The sequence below is a fragment of the Mauremys mutica genome, chromosome 15, assembly GCF_020497125.1.
Source record: "Mauremys mutica isolate MM-2020 ecotype Southern chromosome 15, ASM2049712v1, whole genome shotgun sequence".
Classification (NCBI taxonomy): Eukaryota; Metazoa; Chordata; order Testudines; family Geoemydidae; genus Mauremys; species Mauremys mutica.
In genome coordinates, this window is record NC_059086.1 from 3,976,120 (window position 1) to 3,995,130 (window position 19,011).

Sequence of the window (19,011 nt, forward strand, 5' to 3'; positions counted from 1 at the left end):
GCAGGGGGCGCTCGGAGTGGGGAGGGGGCAGGAGCACTGGCTGTGCGGGGAGCCCCCGGTTACTCCTGTTCCAGCCTCTCCCAGCAGGGGGCGCTCTGGGGAGCAGGGCTGGGCGCTGGCTGTGGGGGGGGGAGACCCCGGTTACTCCAGTCCCAGCCTGACCCAGCAGGAGGCGCTGTGGGGAGCGGGGCAGGAGCTGGCTGTGGGGGGGAGCCCCCGGTTACTCCAGTTCCAGCCTCTCCCAGCAGGGGGCGCTGTGGAGAGTAGGGCAGGGCACTGGCTGTGGGGGGAGTTCCTAGCTGCACCAGTCCCAGCAGGGGGTGCTGTGGGGAGCGGGGCAGGAGCACTGGCTGGGGGGGTCCAGCTGCAGCGCTGGCAGTGCAGCCCAGCCTGGGGCGGGGGCCAGGGAGGGAGCGCGGGGCCCGGGGGGTTGTTAGTTCAGCTGTCAGCGCTCGGCGGCTGCGGGGCGTGGGAAAGGCCACAGGGCTCGCTCTGGCTGTGCCGGGGGCTCTGGCGCCAACCAGTGCAGCCACACCAGGAGTGGGGGACTGGCATGACCCCCCCAGCACCTAGTCCTCCCTGCACTCAACCCCCTCCCTCCTGTGCCCCCGACATTCACACCCCTCCCCCAGCCCCAGCACCTAGCTCCCCAGCACTCACACCCCTCCTTCTGTGCCCCCCAACATTCACACCCCTCCCCCAGCCTGACCACCTAGCCCTCCAGCATCACTCCCGTCCCTCTGTGCCCCCCAACATTCACACCCCTCCCCCAACCCCAGCACCTAGCTCCCCAGCACTCACACCCCTCCCTCTGTGCTCCCCAACATTCACACCCCTCCCCCAACCCCAGCACCTAGCTCCCCAGCACTCACACCCCTCCTTCTGTGCCCCCCAACATTCACACCCCTCCCCCAACCCCAGCACCTAGCCCTCCAGCACTCACACCCCTCCTTCTGTGCCCCCCAACATTCACACCCCTCCCCCAACCCCAGCACCTAGCTCCCCAGCACTCACACCCCTCCTTCTGTGCCCCCCAACATTAGCACCCCTCTCCCAACCCCAGCACCTAGCTCCCCAGCACTCACACCCCTCCTTCTGTGCCCCCCAACATTCACACCCCTCCCCCAACCCCAGCACCTAGCTCCCCAGCACTCACACCCCTCCCTCTGTGCTCCCCAAGATTCACACCCCTCCCCCAACCCCAGCACCTAGCTCCCCAGCACTCACACCCCTCCCTCTGTGCCCCCCAACATTCACACCCCTCCCCCAGCCCCAGCACCTAGCTCCCCAGCACTCACACCCCTCCCTCTGTGCCCCCCAACATTCACACCCCTCCCCCAACCCCAGCACCTAGCCCTCCAGCACTCAAATCCCTCCCTCTGTGCCCCCCAACATTCACACCCCTCCCCCAACCCCAGCACCTAGCTCCCCAGCACACACCCCTCCCTCTGTGCTCCCCAACATTCACACCCCTCCCCCAACCCCAGCACCTAGCTCCCCAGCACTCACACCCCTCCCTCTGTGCCCCCCAACATTCACACCCCTCCCCCAACCCCAGCACCTAGCTCCCCAGCACTCACACCCCTCCCTCTGTGCCCCCCAACATTAGCACCCCTCCCCCAGCCTGAGCACATAGCCCCCCTGGCACTCAAACCCCTCCCTCTGTGCCCCCCAACATTCACACCCCTCCCCCAACTCATGCATGTGATCCCCCAACTCTCACCCACCTCCTCTTGTGCTCCCCAACATTCATACACCCCTCCCCTCGGCACTCTGACCCCCTCCCTCCCTTCTTGCCCCCCCTTGGGCCCCTCCTCCTGTCCCCCCCCGACGCATGGCCCCCTTCACACTCCCTCCCCTGGGCCCACCCCACACTAATACTCCCTCTCCCCCAGCCCTCCGCCCCCTTACGGGGTGGGGAGCCCGGCCTGGCAGCCTGCGCCTGCTGAAATCAGTGGGAGCCGGGGGCCCGATCCTGTGAGGCGCCAGGGGCCGCCCTGTTAAAGTCGGGGCGCAGACCTGGGGGGGACGGGACACCCCATCTCTGGTGCCGTTTAAGAGTCAAGACCTCAGCGCTAGGGTTTGGGGCTGGACGGACGGCAGGGCCCCTTTAAAAGCCCCTTTGGGCCCGTTCTGATCGAAGCCAGAAAATAAATCACCGAACGTATCGTCTGCTCTGAAAAAAAAGGCTGCTGGGAAAGGCGCCAGTCCCAGCTGTGCAAACGGGCCAGATCCCCTGCTGGGGGAAATCAGCCTCGCTCCGTTGGAGTCAGCAGGGCCAGATCCCCAGCTGGTGTAAACGGGCGTCACTCCAGAGCCGACCGACACTGAGAACCAGGCTCCGGGCTTGTGCCGTGTGCTCCCCTGAGCAGCGGGGGTCGGCTGTGGGGCCGGCCATTGGCTGAGCCGGGCAGAGGGCCCATTCCCAGAGGGAGTGCTCCTGGGGACAGGGGGTTTATGGCACTGGGTCCGTGTGGCTTAGCTCTGCCTGGAAGTCTGGGGTTTTATGGGACACAGGAAATGAGACGCTGGCAAAGGCAGGACGTCTCCCTGAGCGTAAAGGTTCCCAAGGCCCGGCCTGCTAATTTCCAGGCTGGGAAATCAACTGGCCAGTGCAGCGGTGCCATTTGGCAAGGGCTCCCCGTGTGCCTCAGGGAGACAACAACAGGGCAGTGTGAATGTCCTTAAAGGGGCCGGGTTCTCCAGCGGGGAGATGCTTAGCCTTCCTCCCTGGATCTCAAAGCACTTTACAGGGATGGGTCATTGGTGCAACCCTCATTTTGCAAATAGGGGAAACTGAGGCACAGAGCGGGGGGGGAGGGGACTTACTCAAATCTGGGGATAGAACCCAGTTTTCTGGGCAGTCTCCACCCACCATGCTACCTATATGTGGCTCAGCAGCCAAAGGCAATTTACAAATGATCCCTAGATCTCAAAGCATTTCACAAAGGAGAGAAGTAGCAACACCCCCATTTCGCAGATGGGGAAACTGAGGCATGGAGAGCCACGATCAACAACATACTCTTTGAGGCCTAACTAGTGGAGGTCAATTGTGTGCTATTACAGATCAGTGTCGGCATTCTATGGTGAGGGCACACTCTGGAGTAACTGAGGTCAATAGCGTGCCATTACAGACCAGTATTACCAACGTCAATAGCAAGCCATTATGAACCAGTGTAACCAAAGTCAAGGTCAATATCATGCCGTTATGGACCAGTATAACCATGGTCAATATTGTGCCATTATGGAACAGTATTACCAAGGTCAATATCATGCCATTACAGACCAGTAGAACCAAGGCCAATAGCGTGCCATTATGGTCCAGTATAGCCAAGGGCAATATTGTGCCATTACGGACCAATATAACCAAGGTCAATATCATACCATTACGGGCCTGTATAACCAAGGTCAATATCATGCCATTACGGACCGGTATAACCAAGGTCAATATCATGCCATTACGGACCAGTATAACCAAGGTCAATATCATGCTATTATAGACCAGTATAACCAAGGTCCATATGGTGCCATTGAGGACCTGGGACTACTCAGTACCCTTCCCAGCCAGCAGAGGTGGTTTCCCCTCATGAATGAGACTCTGAGCAGCTTGTGAATTATTTCCTTTCCCCCTTTCCTCACTGGCGGCAGGAGCGTTCCAGCCCACACCAGAAGCTGCAGAGTGGGAAGTGTGGTCTGTAAATTACCCCCACAACTGGAGCAGCGTCCCCCGAGTGGCTTCTCGCTCCAGGACCAGGTGAAGTGCGGCAAATAACTCAGCTTTACTGCTGAAGTCGGGGCCAGAGTCTGGCTTCTGCATATACCTGTGCACAGACACAAGCGCGCGCACGTGTGTGCAAACATATGCACACACCCACACAGGCACAAGCACACACGTGTGTGCATGCAAACATATGCACACAGACGCACACACATCTCGAGCCATCCCTGCAGCGGGTGGGGATCCCATGGGCTGGGACCTCGATCCTGGGAGTCCTCTGGGCACCTTAACCTTCTAACCAGAAGCAATTTTTAACAAAAGCGGTGAATAAAACCCCACCCTACTCCAGTTCCCTGAGGGCCCCCGGGCACAGCCCCTGGGCCACTCACTCAGGGGCTAACAGGAAATCTGGGGCATGCAACAAGCCACTGCCCGGCCGACCCCCACGGCTAAGCAGCTTGGGCTTGGCTCAGTTCTAGCTGGGATTGAACGCTCACCAGGGCGTAGGCCGAGCAGGGATGGTTCGATTCCACGTTGCCAAGTTTCCACCCCATTTCCACCCAGCACCGTGAGATGCTCTGGCCCATGTTCTCCCCAGCGCCGGGGATCCCAAACCCAGCCTGCGGGGAGCTCACTGAGTCAATGCGGCGGCTGTTGCATCACACACTCTGCTGCCCCGCGGGACTGAGGCTCTGGGACAAGAGCGGGCCAGGATTTTGCAACATTCGGCTGATTTACGGCCCCTTGTTCAGAGACATTTCCCCGGCTTCACGATTTAAATCCGGCTCATGGGCGTGCAAGCAATGCCGGCTATCAGCCGGGCGTCCCATGCACAGCATTGCGGCCTAGTGACTGGAGCATTGGGCTGGGACTCAGGGGATATGGGTTCTTGTATTGGCTCTGCCGGGCAAGGGCCTGCTCTGTGCCTCAGTTTCCCCATCTTTAAAACAGGGATAATGATACCCCCCTTCTTGGGGAAGTGCTTGGAGATTGACAGGGAACAAGAGCCCGGGGGGCGGTTCTTCTTTTGCGCCAGCTACTAGAAGGATGGGTTCAAAAGCAGCAATGAACAGTGGTCCATTAGCTAGACGGGGAAGGCTGGTCTGGTGATTATAGGAGGCCTGAGTATCAGGACTCCTGGGTTCTATTCCTGGCTCTAGGAGGGAAGTGGGGTCTAGTGGTTTGAGCAGGGGGGGCTGGGAGTCAGGACTCCTGGGTTCAGTTATCAGCTCTGGGAGGGGAGTGTCTAGTGGTTAGGGCTGGGAGTCAGGACTCCTGGGTTCTGTCCCCTGGACTAAGAAGTAGCTAGAAAGGGGGAACCGGAAACCCCGACTCGTGGATTCTACTCCCAGCTCTGCCATGTGAACCTGGGAGGATTCACTTTCCAGCTCTCTCTGTACCTCAGTTTCCCCATCTGTGAAATGAGGTTAACAATACTCTTGCGCCTTTTTGACCGGAGCAGCAAGTCAAAGCTGGGGCCCCTGTGGGTGTTCCAGCAGAAGTTGGCGGCAGTCGGCTATTTCTTGGAGGCAGTTTTGTTTATTTACAAAGAACGGACGACTGAATGCAGAAGGAATCCAAAAACGGCCAGCAGCTCCTTTTGCTCACAGCACTGGTAGCATTCTCTTCAGCCTGTTTCCCTGACCCAAAACCGCCCCGAGTTCCTGCCGGAGGCAGACACCGTGCATCTCAGCCTCTCCTTCCAGCTGTCTCTCCAGGCACGGCTACACTACAACTTGGGTCCTGCCGCACCCCCTGGGGGGACAGACGTGGGCTAGCTCGGCTCCCGCTAGCGTGCACAGAATAGCAGTGTGAACTTTGCCACACAGGCAGCAACTCGAGTTAGTCACCTGGGCTGGTTGGGCTGGCTTGGATCACTGGGACAAGGGCTGGCTGTTGGCTCCACGTTTGTACAGCACCTGACACAACGAGGTCTGGGACCATGACTGGGGCGCCTAAGTGCTACCGTAATGCACCTAATAGCAATAAAAATGTACAGCGCCCGGAACAATGGGGGCCTGGGGCCATGACTGGGGCACCTAAGTGCTACCGTAATACACCTAATAGCAATAAAAATGTACAGCGCCTGGCACAATGGGGGCTGGGGCCGTGACTGGGGCACCTAAGTGCTACCGTAATACACCTAATAGCAATAAAAATGTACAGCACCTGGCACAATGGGGCCCAGGGCCATGCCTGGGGTTCCTAGGTGCTACCATAATAAAAATAAATAATAATAATCGGTAAAGTGCTTTGAGATCCTTGGGTGAAAGAGCTAAAGCATGATTCATTCATCTTCTCTGGCGGGGTGGGAACATACCCTGCCCCCTCCCTTCCCCATCTCCGTGGAGGCCGATCAGTCGGTAATTGCTGGGAGCAAGCGTCCTCAAGCTGCTGGGGGCGAGTCACCCTGGGCGATCCCCACTGAGAACGTGTCTACCTGGGGAAATCGATGGGCATCGCTAGCCTGGAATAATTATCCTGCTCCTACGGCGAGCCCGGAAGAGCCCCTTGGTTCCACGCTCTGCTCCAGACTAATCACTCCGCTTTGGCAGTTATACCAGGGAGCGCTAGAGCATTATAGCTACGCCAGCCAATTCGCCCCCGCCTCCTGGGGAAGAGAAGGCCTAGGATGGGAAGCTGACGTCGTTTTAGTGATTCAGCAGCCTTGAATGGGTCCTTTCTCCCACCCATTGCTGACTTGGCAGCTAGGATGTCTGGTGGGGAGGGGCCAGGGGGCTTTGTCTCAGGGACATCGAATAACTGTGGTCAGCCCTTAAAAAATCATAAAGGCTTTCTGCTTGGTAGGAAGGGCTGGCTGGGGGGTGGGGGGGGTCCATTCCTGGCTCTGATCCTGCCTCCCTATGGTACCTGGGCCTTGATTTTTATATTTCAATAGGGCTCAGTGTGTCAGGTGCTTGGCACTTTTGTTGTGGAGGTCAAGCCCTAGGAAATCTGGCTCTTGCCTCCCCCGTGCCTCTGTTTCCCCAGCTGGAAAACAGGCAGAGCAATTCTCCCTTTTGCATGCCTTGTCTCCGATTTGGGTCGAGGTCCTTAGCTGCCACCATTCAGCGCCGCGTGAGGCTTTGCTAACGTTTCAATTTTAGTGGCATGATTGTAAATTCCAGCGGAGGCAGTGTGGCCTCCCGGATAGAGTACTGGAGCGGGACTCGGGAGACTTGGGGTCTATTCTCAGCTCTGTCCCTGGCCTGCTGGGTGACATTGGGTCAGTCACGTCCCTGCTTCGTGCCTCAGTTTCCCTTTCTGCGCTCTGCATATTTGCAAACTCTGCATGGCGGGGACTATCACTTTGTGTCTGTGCAGCGCCTGACACAATGGGGGCCCTGATTTCAGTCAGCGCCTCTTGCTGCTACACAGATATTTAGAGCTAGCTGAAATTTATTGACTGAATTTATTTATTTCAATAAAAAACGCAGCTCAGTCCAGCTCAACACGTTTTGTGAAAACTCTGAGACAAAATTTTTGAATTTTCATCACACACGAACCCCCCCCCCCCCCGACTTTTTCATTTCAGATCAATATTTTCATTTCAATTTATGTTTTGAAAACTGGAAAGGAATGAACATTTCACTCGCATGGCCAATGAAAATGTCAATTTGGAATGACCCCAAAAGCCTCCTTTGGGATTTTGTCATCAACAAAAATTGAAATTTTTGGCCAAAAATTTCAACCAAAATTGTTTGATTTTTTTGTTGGCTGAAATAAAATTGGATTTTTCAACCCGCTCCAGGGACAATAATAAGCGGGTGAGGTTGTCTCTGTAGTTGTGTTTGAACCAGTGTGAAATAAAGAATTGTAGACGCTACTGCAGAGTCAATACAAATGTTTTGCTTCTAGTGGCAATTAACCCAAGGCTCCAGGGAGAAAATTATGCAGCCTGTCTAATAACTAGGCTGGGTAAAAATGTGATTGTTTTAATCATTTCAGTGGCTAATAGAGATGCTTATTTTTAAGCCTTTTTTTCAATTTGAATCCATTTAAACTATCACCGTTGTGGGAACTCATGTGGGGGATCAGACAGTAGAGGGGATTGGACAATTATTTAATTAGACGCTGATATTCCAAAAGCGAAAGCTTTATCACCGCTAAAACGCAACTTGTCGACATCAAAGTACATCGTCCTGAAATCCAACTCTCATTACTTCTCACTCAGTGGTTTTTTCTCACTTTGCCTCTGCATAAATTTCAGTGATCATCCCATGGAAATATTTTTTCCTCCCTTTGAGTGTGCAAGGTGAAATTGATGGTTACTGACATTGACTGATCAAAATCTAACCCTTCCAAGCCTATCAACAAACTCTGTGCGGATGTGATCTGCTCCTGCTGTAGCTCAGTGTAGTGTGTGTGTGTATGTGTATGATCCCACTGCCTGACTGTACCTACTCTTTGTGTGTGTTTGTTCCTACTGCCAGGCCTGTACCCATTCTGTGTGTGTGTGTGTGGTCCTGCTGCCTGGCCTGTACCCAACTCACTCTGTGTGTGTGTGTGTGTGTGTGTTTGAGAGAGAGAGAGAGAGAGCTAGAGAGAGATCCCACTGCCTGGCCTTTACTCACTGTGTGTGTGTGTGTGTGTGTGTGTGTGAGCAAGAGAGAGAGAGAGAAATCCCACTGCCTGGCCTTTACTCACTCTGTGTGTGTGTGTGTGTGTGTGTGTGTGTGTGTGAGCAAGAGAGAGGGAGAGAAATCCCACTGCCTGGCCTTTACTCACTCTGTGTGTGTGTGTGTGTGTGTGAGAGAGAGAGAGAGAGAGAGAGAGAGAGAGAGATCCCGCTGCCTAGTCTATCCCCAATGTGTGTGTGTGTGTGTGTGTGTGTGTGTGTGAGAGAGAGAGATCCCACTGCCTGGCCTTTACTCACTCCGTGTGTGTATATGTGTGTGTGCATGTGTGTGTGTGAGGTCCTGCTGCCTGGCTGTACCCATTCTGTGTGTGTGTGTGATCCTGCTTGCGGCGGTTGCACGGACTGTGTGTGCATGGGTAGTTAGAATCCCGTAAGAAAGGGGTTAAAAACCCAGCAGTGCATCTGCCTGTGAACAGGAAATTGTCCAAAGTGAGTGTGAGAGAGTTGCTGCTTGTCCGTTCCTCCTCCCGCCCAGCCTTCAACATTTCAACTGGGCATCCATCAGCCCGCGCCCCCATCCCTCCCAGCTGGGATCTGGTGTCCCCTCCCTCCCCCCTGCTTTTCTTTACCAACTGGATCCAAAGACGACCTGGGGGACTTGCATTGGCTTGGGAAGAAGGGAAAGCGACCCAGGCAGTGTGTGTTGGAGGGGGAAGTTGTTACATCCTGAACACACACAGGTCTGTGGCACACAGCACAGAGCTGTGGTTACACACACACCCCGAGAGATTTGCACACACACAAAACTGAGATTAGCTGCACACTTACCCCCAGAGATTTGTTCACTGCACACACATAGATCTGTAATTGTGCATGTGCAGCTCACACACACAGATTTGTAGTTGTGCAGGCACAGCACACACCCACTACACACGGGTCTGTAGTTGTGCACACAACACACACACAGAGGTCTGTAGTTTTGCGGGTGCAGCACACACATCAAACAAAAAGATTTGTTAGTTGCACACACACACACAGATCTGTAGTTGTGCGGGCGCAGCACACGCACACACCCGCTGTAGTTGTGTGGGCGCAGCACACACACACACAACACACATCTGGAGTTGTGCGCATGCAGCACACACACACACAATATACACAGATTTGTTAGCTGCACACACACATCTGGAGTTGTGCGCGCGCAGCACACACACACCGCTGTAGTTGTACGGGCGCAGTACACACACACACTACACACACAGATTTGTTAGCTGCACACACACATCTGAAGTTGTGCGCACGCAGCACACACACACACTACACACATCTGGAGTTGTGCGCGCGCAGCACACACACATTTGTTAGCTGCACACACATCTGGAGTTGTGCACGCGCAGCACACACACACACACACTACACACACATTTGTTAGCTGCACACACACATCTGGAGTTGTGCGAGCGCAGCACACACACACACTACACACATCTGGAGTTGTGCGCGCGCAGCACACACACACACACTATATACACAGATTTGTTAGCTGCACACACACATCTGGAGTTGTGCGCGCGCAGCACACACACACACTACACACATCTGGAGTTGTGCGCGCGCAGCACACACACACACTATATACACAGATTTGTTAGCTGCACACACACATCTGGAGTTGTGCGAGCGCAGCACACACACACACTACACACATCTGGAGTTGTGCGCGCGCAGCACACACACACACTACACACACAGATTCGTTAGCTGCACACACACATCTGGAGTTGTGCGCGCGCAGCACACACACACACTACACACATCTGGAGTTGTGCACGTGCAGCACACACACACACACTACACACACATTTGTTAGCTGCACACACACATCTGGAGTTGTGCGCGTGCAGCACACACACACACACACACACTACACACACATTTGTTAGCTGCACACACACATCTGGAGTTGTGCGAGCGCAGCACACACACACACTACACACATCTGGAGTTGTGCGCGTGCAGCACACACACACACTATATACACAGATTTGTTAGCTGCACACACACATCTGGAGTTGTGCGAGCGCAGCACACACACACACACTACACACATCTGGAGTTGTGCGCGCGCAGCACACACACACACACACTACACACACATTTGTTAGCTGCACACACACATCTGGAGTTGTGCGCGCGCAGCGCACACACACACCCCGCTGTAGTTGTGCGCGCGCAGCCCTCACCCCCCCCCCACCCCGCACGCCCCCGGCCGGGGCCGCCCCTCGCTCGCACACCCTGGCGGCCCGTCCGCATGGCCGTTCCCCCGGCCCCCAGCGGAGCTGATGGGCTGGGCCGGCCGCCGGGCGCCCGCCGCGCTCTGAGCCCGGATCCGAGCCCGCCCGGGCCCCGGGAGCGCCGCGCCCCGCGCCGCCGCACAGCCTGGGAGGTGAGTCCGGCTTGGGGGGGGGAGCCCCCGGCCGGGGCAGCGAGGGGCCTGCTGGAAAGAGTGTCACACACACAGAGACACACACACACAGACACACACACACAGACACACACACGGGGCTCGGAAAAGTTTCTCGGCTCAGGGCTGCAGGAACAGGGCTGCCTTTGTGTGCCGGAGCTGCGGGAGTGGGGTACCCGAGCCCGGCTCCAGGGAGTGGGGATCCCGGGCTGGAGGGGGGGGGGATCTGCGCTGGGAAATTTAGGGGGGTCCATGACTGGGGAGGGGGGATCTGCGCTGGGAAATCTAGGGGGGGTCCCGGACTGGGGAGGGGGGATCTGCTCTGGGAAATCTAGGGGGGGGTCCCAGACTGGGGTGGGGGGATCTGCGCTGGGAAAGCAAGGGGGGGGGTCCCGGACTGGGGAGGGGGGATCTGCGCTGGGAAATCATGGGGGGGTCCCGGACTGGGGTGGGGGGATCTGCGCTGGGAAATCTAGGGGGGGGGTCCCGGACTGGGGTGGGGGGATCTGCGCTGGGAAATCATGGGGGGGTCCCGGACTGGGGTGGGGGGATCTGCGCTGGGAAATCATGGGGGGGTCCCGGACTGGGGTGGGGGGATCTGCACTGGGAAATCCAGGGGGGGGTCCCGGACTGGGGTGGGGGGATCTGCGCTGGGAAATCTAGGGGGGGTCCCGGACTGGGGTGGGGGGATCTGCGCTGGGAAATCATGGGGGGGTCCCGGACTGGGGTGGGGGGATCTGCGCTGGGAAATCATGGGGGGGTCCCGGACTGTGGAGGGGGGATCTGCTCTGGGAAATCTAGGGGGGGTCCCTGGTGGGGGGGAATCTGCGCTGGGAAATCTAGGGGGATCCTTGCCAGACGGTGGGTCGTACTGGGGGAGGAGGGTTTCCTCTAAGAGATCTAGAGGGAATCTCTTGGAGGGGGGAGGGGGGCTGTGTACCGGAGTGGGAGATCTGCTCTAGGGTATCTGTGGGGGGGAGGGTCTGTGGCAGGGTGGTTCTGAATGCGGGGGGGGGGGCGGAGGAGCTGTGTGGGTGTTGGAGATAATTGGGGCTCGCGGGGGAGAGGGGCTAAATCCAGGAGGGGGGGTCGCCTAGGGTGTGTGTGGTCTCGGGACGGGGGTGAGGGGAGATTTTTGTTGCAGGGCAGTGTGTGTGTGGGGGTGGCTGGGAAGTGGCCCCCCCCCCCATGTGTGTTCTGCATTGTATCGTATCTGCCCATGGGCTTCACCGGCCCTGCACCCGGGACAATGGGAAGGGGGTGCCGGGGGGCCCGGCCTAGAGGAGGGGGAAGCAGTCCGGGGGGGGGGCAGAAGAGGGCTAGAGGCATTTGGACAATGCTGCATAGGCTCCCCCTGTTCTGGGGTGACAGCCCTAGCCCGGCCCCCCCAGCCCTGGATCCGCCGGCTCCGGCCGAGAGGCCGAATTTCCGCCCCACGCGTGGGGGTTGGAGGCGAAGTTGGGACGACCCAGCCGCTTTGGTTCCCAAAGGACCCTAAATAGCTTCTCAGGCTCAGGTCAGCCCTGCCCTGTCCTGCCCACCTTCCCTTCACCCCCAGCTCAAACCCTCAGCCGCCCCCACGTGACAGACCGACACCCCACTCAGAACGTCACAGCTGGGGGGGGGGCGGAACAGAACTCAGGCCCCAGACACTTGAGCTCAAGGGGAATCCCCAGTGGCTGCTGGCCGCATGGGGGCTTTGACCCACAGCAGCGCAGTTCCAGTTCCGTCCATCAGGGGACAGCACCCCACACACACCCCTAGCTCCTTCCACAAGACAGAACCTAGAGATGAATCTCCCACTGCGCAGGGGCCTCCGCGGCGGGAGTGCAGTTGGTGCTCCTGCCCCACAGCATAGGGGGCAATGGGAGGCCCCCTGCGCTGTGGCTATTCTCTGCCCCCCTAGGGTCCATAGGGGATGAATCGGGGGTGTGGCCAGAGCATACTGCACTGTGGCTATGCTCTGCCCCCACTGCGCTCATAGAGGGGTGAATTGTGAGTTAGAGCAGCCCTGAGGCTGCTCTAACTGACATCGGGGACCAGGCAGTGAGATGCCAAGAGGACTTAAAGCCACCCCCCATCCCTGTCTCCACTGCAGGGACAGGGGAACCGAGGCCCTGGGCCTTCCCTTGGGTTTGGCCTTGTCACACAGGAAGCAACACGCTGGAGAGGATTTGCGTCACCGGCCACTGTAATGCAGCCCCCTCTGGGATGCAGCCGAGCAGCTGGCGAGCAGTGGCACCACCGGAACGTCTTAGGACGGGAATGGGAGTAGACTCCTGTGTCCAGCCGAGTCCGTGCAAGCCGGCAAAAGGCACGTTTCCCCAGAGGGGGATGTCTGGCCTGGCCGCCCTCACTTTTGGGAATGGAAGGATCCCTGTCACGGGAGGGGTTTGGCCTGGTCCCTTCGCCCACGTAGCAGAGGCTCCTGTTTGTGGCCGCAGAGGGGCTGGATTCGACCCCGGCTGGTGCCTTGCCTGGAGGGGGCCGTGTATACAGGAGCCCGCTCGTCATCCTGTGCTATGCTGGAGGTCAGGCCACATGCTTCAGAGAGCTTGTGGCCAGAAGGGACCATCCAATCTGCCCCTTTCCAGGCCAGAGACCCCCGCCCAGTGAGTCCTGCATCCAGCCCCTATCTGATAGTCGAGCTAGAGCGGCTCTTTTGGGGAGACAGTCCCGCTCCCTGTTCCAAACGTGCGCCCTATTTCCATCCCAGCCCGAACGTGTCCCGCTCCTGCTCCCAGCCCTTTGATCCCGTTCTGACCAGGACCGAGTCGCCTCGTAACCGTCCCTTGGATACATTCGCCCAATCTCCTTTAACCCCTGACCGGGAGGCGGGTTTTCCAGACCCGGCACCTTTCAGCAGCTCTTCTTTGCACCCATCCCAGGTTTTTTTTTGCGTCGTCCCTTTTTCAAACGTAGAGTCCAAAACGGGATGCAGTATCCCCGCCTCGGTCTCCCCAACGCTCCGTGTGAAATCTGCCGCTCCCCTCCGTATTCCTTCAAATCTAGGACTTTAACTCCGGGCCGGGCCAGGGTGGCGATGCCAGTCCCAGCAGGGGGTGATGGAGAGAAAATGAGCTGGCATCGGCCGAGCCCGGCTGTTAACCATCGGGTTTAGCGGTGCCAGGAGCTACCGTTCTTGGAAGGAAGCGATTTTTCAACAGGCTCCAGGAGCGGTGCCGGAAAAAGCTGTCTCACCGTGTGCTTCCCCGTCTGCCTTGTTCCCTGGTATTTTAATCATTAAAGCAAGCAGACGGGGCAGCGTAAACCCAGAAAATCTTTGCGACCAAGTTGTGGTACCCAAGTGCGTGTTGGGGAGGAGGCAAGCGTGGGGCAGTGAGATGTTGGGAGATTGTTGGCAGGCTCTTGGGTGCGAGGTGCTGGATGGGGTGACCCCTGGTGTGGGGTGCTGGGGGGCTCTGGGCATGGGGACAGGTCGGTCTGTCCTGGATGCAGGGCACTGGGCACAGGGTGCTGGGTTGGGTCAGACGGCCCTGGCATGGGGCACTGGTCCGGGTCACATGCCCGTGGCTGACACAGCCCTGATGATCCACTTTCCGGAGACTGACGCCAGCCCGGTTCCCCACCGCGGCCGCTGCTTTGGCTTCTAGCAGGGTGCACGCGTGCTGCTGGCCAGCCCCCCAGCGACCCCTCCGTCCCAGAGGGGCTGGAGCAAAGCGGGTTCATCTGAGGTCAGGCTTGGCTGCCGCAGCAGGAGCCACAGACATGGAAGGAAGGAAGGAAAGGAAGCTCCACTCTGCCCTCGCTTTGTCTGTCTCTATCCGCCCGGGGCCAGCCAGCGCGGAGGAGGGTCTATTCACAAGCGGAGGTCGTTCGCATTGGTCTGTTCTGGGACAGGCTCTCCCAGGGAACAGATTCAGAGCCTGACAGCCAGATCTGGCCCTCCCAGATCCCTTTGGTGAGGGCAGCTTTGGGACACTTCAGATGACAATCTGGAGTCGCACCGGTGGAGTTGACCCATGTCGGGGGTGGAGGGAGGCCGCTAGACTTGCAGCTGGAGGACTTGAACCCAGGGCCTCAGGAGCGCCAGATCTCCGCTGCTAAAGCCAAAGGACTAACTCGCAGCTGGCGGCTCTAGTAGGTTGTTATCCTCCGGAGGAGCCAGCCAACATGCAGTTTGCCAGCGTCTTCCCGGAGCAGAATCCGGTTCCTTCTGTCGGAGGATTCCAAAGTGCTTGCCGGCCAAACCCCACCAGCCCGGTTCTGACCTGGCTCCTGCTGACGGCAGCCAAAACCCCGGCCTCTGCGTGACGTCAAGGGATTTTTGCCTTCGTGTGCGTGGCTGCTGGAAAGCAGCCACCTCTGGGGTGGAGCGCGGTGACTGTTGTGCACCAGCTGCTGTGTGGCGCAATGATTAGGAATGAAGGCGAATGTACCAGGCTGGGAGGCAGGGTGGTACCGACCCAACCGGGTCTGCGCTTCACGTCGGTCCCTGGGCTGCCCTGGTGGAGTGGTCTAATGGTAAGAGCATGGGACTAAGAGTCAGGAGGTCCGAGTTCTGTCTCCAAGGGGAGTGGGGTCTAGTGGCTAGAGCAGGAGATGGGCCGTCAGGAGGTCTCAGATCACTCCCAAGCTGTGGGAAGGGATGATGCCTGGTGGTTAGAGCACAGGGCTGCGTATCAGCAGAGCTGACTTCCCTTCCCGTATCTCCCAGGGGCGTGCGGTCTAGTGGTGAGAGCAAGGGTGAGCCTGGATGTCAGGACACCTGGGTTCTTTGCACAGCTCTGTGAGGAGAGTGGGATCTAGTGGCTGGGACTGGGAACCAGGACTCCTGGGTGCTATTCCTGATTTTCTTTGTGGCGCTGGGGGAGTCACTCCCAGGGTGTGTGTGTGTGTGTGTGGCTGGGGGAGTCACTCCCAGGCCGTGTGTGTGTGGGTGGGTGGCTGGGGGAGTCACTCCCAGGCTGTGTGTGTGTGTGTGTGTGTGTGTGGGTGGGTGGCTGGGGGAGTCACTCCCAGGGTGTGTGTGTGTGGGTGGGTGGGTGGCTGGGGGAGTCACTCTGTGTGTGTGTGTGTCTGTGTGTGTGTGGCTGGGGGAGTCACTCCCAGGGGGTGTGTGTGTGTGTGTGGCTGGGGGAGTCACTCCCAGGCCGTGTGTGTGTGTGTGTGTGTGTGTGGCTGGGGGAGTCACTCCCAGGCCGTGTGTGTGTGGGTGGGTGGCTGGGGGAGTCACTCCCAGGCCGTGTGTGTGTGTGTGTGTGCGGCTGGGGGAGTCACTCCCAGGCCCTGTGTGTGTGTGTGTGTGTGTGTGTGTGTGTAAAACAACCCTGGTCTGATGGAAGCCCTTTGAGAGGCTCATGGGATGCAAACCTCTGGGAGTGAAAGTTTCCCCCTTCTCCCTGCCCTCTCGGTTCCGGGCATGTCTGCGCATTGCGTGTGTTTGGTAATTTTGGGCGCCCTGCCCAGCTTGGGTTTGATCCCACGCCCCAGCGTTCGCCGTCCCAGAACCCTTTGCGGCCGGAGCGGGGCACGCTCTGGAAGCGTCGCTCAATGACAGCTGGACCTTTTCTCCCTCACCTGCCGGTGACACGGGGCTGCCAGAAAGTGGCGAGGTGCTATAGGGGGTGTGGATGTGGCGTACGTTATGGTAGCGCGCAGACGCTCTGAGCAAGACCGCCCGGTGCTAGGAGCGGTGCAGGCCCGAGGCAGAGCAGGCCGGGGATCACAGCGCCTCTCCCGCAGCCTGGCTCAGCCGTGGGCAGAGAAGGAGCCGGCGTGGATATTCTCCACCTCCCTCCCAGTCCTGGGGTCTTACGTGTTCCCTGGAACCAGCTTCCTGGTGGGCAGGTCCTCACTGGATGAATCACAGCTGCGTGCCTCAGTTTCCCTGGCAGTAAAATGGGGATAATACTATAAGACCCAACGCAGCTGAGGGAGTGGGAGGATTGAGTTCTAATTAGCTTGAGTGGATCAACCAGAGGGTGGGACCCAGGAGACCTGCGGTGTTTTGATGCAGCCACTGGCATCTTTCTTTTCCCTCCCGTCCTTTGTCTGTCTCGGTTATTTAGCCTGGAAGCTCTTAAGGAGAGGGTCTGTTTCTCATGCCGTGTCGTGCAGCTCCTAGCGCGCTGGGGCCCCGATCTCGCTCGAGTCGCTAGTGTGATACAGATACAATCAGCCCACTGCCAGCTGGGTGAATCGCTAGTGTTTCCTTTGTCTGCTGAGGCTGGGTAGCTCTCCACTGTCTGTGCAGCCCTGGGTGCTAAGATCCTACCTGGAATAAGAACCCCGTAGGCACGGCTGGGTCTTTGGGTGCTTTCCAGCTCACTGGCTCTGAAAGGGATAATTGTGAACCTGGAAATCCCCTGCCTGATTCCAGTCCGGGCAGCTCCTGTGAACCACGGCTCCCAGCTGCTTTCTGCAGCATGGATGCACCTCCACACGCAGGTTAGCTTGTGGCAGGCTGGGGTGAGGGAGGTCACAGGCCAGTTAGATAGAGGCTGGGGGCTGTGATGGTGGCAGCAGTGGGGAAGATGGTGGCAGGAGTGGAACTGGGAGGCAGGACACCTGGGTTCTAGGCCTGTCTCCCAGGAGGAGAGGGGGATCTAGTGGATAGAGCAGGGGCAGGCCTGGGGGTCAGGACTCCTGGGTTCTTATCCTTATTCTGGGAGGGGAGCAGAGAATAGCCACAGCGCAGGGCGCTCTGGCTGCGGCCCCGATCCACCCCTACTTCTGGGTCTGTGAGCAGGGCCCGCACCCCAGCTCCCGGCAGACAGGGGATCCCCCTGTGGGTGGGAGATTCTCAGGGCAGCCGTTCCCACCCCAGAGCCTCCCAGGAGGACCTGAGCCTGACTGAGAACCAGGACCAAGGAGTCCGTGAAAACCAAAGACCCAAGAACCAATTCCCAACCGAGCCCTCGTTTGCTCTCGGCCGCCTCGGTGGAAATCCGGAGTGAGCGCATGGCAGCGACTGGATTCCCACTCCAAAGCCTGCCGCTGGGCCACGTTCTTTCTGCCATGGCGGGTGTCCCGTTTGACCTTATTAGGGGATATTTTCCCCCACTCTCGTTCTGTTTTAAGCCCGGGGATTTGGGTGGGGGAATCTAGAAAGCGGCATTAGCTCAGGAATGCGACTCTGGCACCCGACCCGAGGGAACTGCTGGGAGTGAGTGTAAACCCACCCTGGTTTCTGTGCACGGAGCAGGCATCCTCTCCACCGCCACCCTGCTGGCAGGCAGCTGGGCCTCACGCCCGCCCCCGGGGTCGTCGAACCCCCTCGCTTCTTCTGTTGCTGTTTGTCGTGCGGTACCGCCCTGGGCAGGAGTCGTGGGTTGCGCTAGGCGCAGCGCGGCCTAGTGGATCGAGCGCTAGACTGGGACACAGGAAACCTGAGTTGTGTTCTCCGCTGGGTGATCGTGGGAAAGTCCCTGGCCCCTCCGTGCCTCAGTTTACCCAAATGCGGCTAATGATACTGACCTCCTTGGTATAGTTCTTTGAGATGTGACTGCTAACAGGAGTTAGACCAGGGAGGCAACCGTATTGCTGTGCTGGCACCAGGGAGAACTCAGAACTCTCCGGGGAGGGAAGCTCTGGAACATCCCTGTGCTGGCGTACCAGGGAGGCTGTGGGATCCCTGTCCCCGGAGGCTTTTAAGAACAGGCTGGACACACCCCGGTCAGGGCTGGCCTAGGTTAACTCGGTCCGGCCTCAGCGCAGGGGGCTGGACGCGATCACCTCTCGGGGTCCCTTCCAGCCCGACGTTTCTATGATGAAAAGTGCTAGGGATTGCTATTGCCCTCCTCACAACTGCCGTGGGAGACTGGGAGCGATCCTCATGCTCATTGTATAGGTGGGGAAACTGAGGCAGGCGGGACTTCACGTCAGGTTGGTTTTCTGGTTACCGCCCCGGGCTGGGCTTGAAGAGATCCGGGTTGGATTCCTGGCGCTGCCACAGACTCACTATGGAATCGAGGGCCCTTCGTGTCTCTTTGGGCCTCAGTTTCCCCATGGGGTGGATGATCCTTCCTTTGTCTATAGGGCTTATCGACATGGAGAAGTTACTCCAGATTAAGGTCGGGTGTGAACTGAAAACACAGTAGCTCCCCGTGCACCAAGCGAAGTGCCTTTTTCCGACTCAGCCTATTCCACTTCTGAAGTGGACCGGACTGGAAGTTCTTTGGGTCGGGGCTGGCTCTGGGTCTGTGCAGCACCTGGCGCGGTGGGGCCCCAATCTCAGCTGGGACCTCTAGGTGCTACCGTAATAGACCTACTAGTTGCTCCACCTGT

The 19,011-nt window shown here is 58.3% G+C and overlaps 1 protein-coding gene across 2 annotated transcripts in view; it reads left to right on the forward strand.

Annotated features, from left to right (window-relative positions):
• Positions 1-19,011, forward strand: part of PLEKHG2 (pleckstrin homology and RhoGEF domain containing G2) — a 63,354-nt gene that overhangs the window by 8,677 nt on the left and 35,666 nt on the right. The window contains exon 1 of one of the 2 annotated variants that reach the window (XM_044988727.1): positions 10,644-10,743. The exons of the other annotated variant lie outside the window; for it this stretch is intronic. The gene's annotated coding sequence lies outside the window, so the exon portion shown is untranslated. Of the gene's footprint in view, positions 1-10,643; positions 10,744-19,011 lie in introns of those variants that run through there. 2 annotated transcript variants of the gene reach the window in all.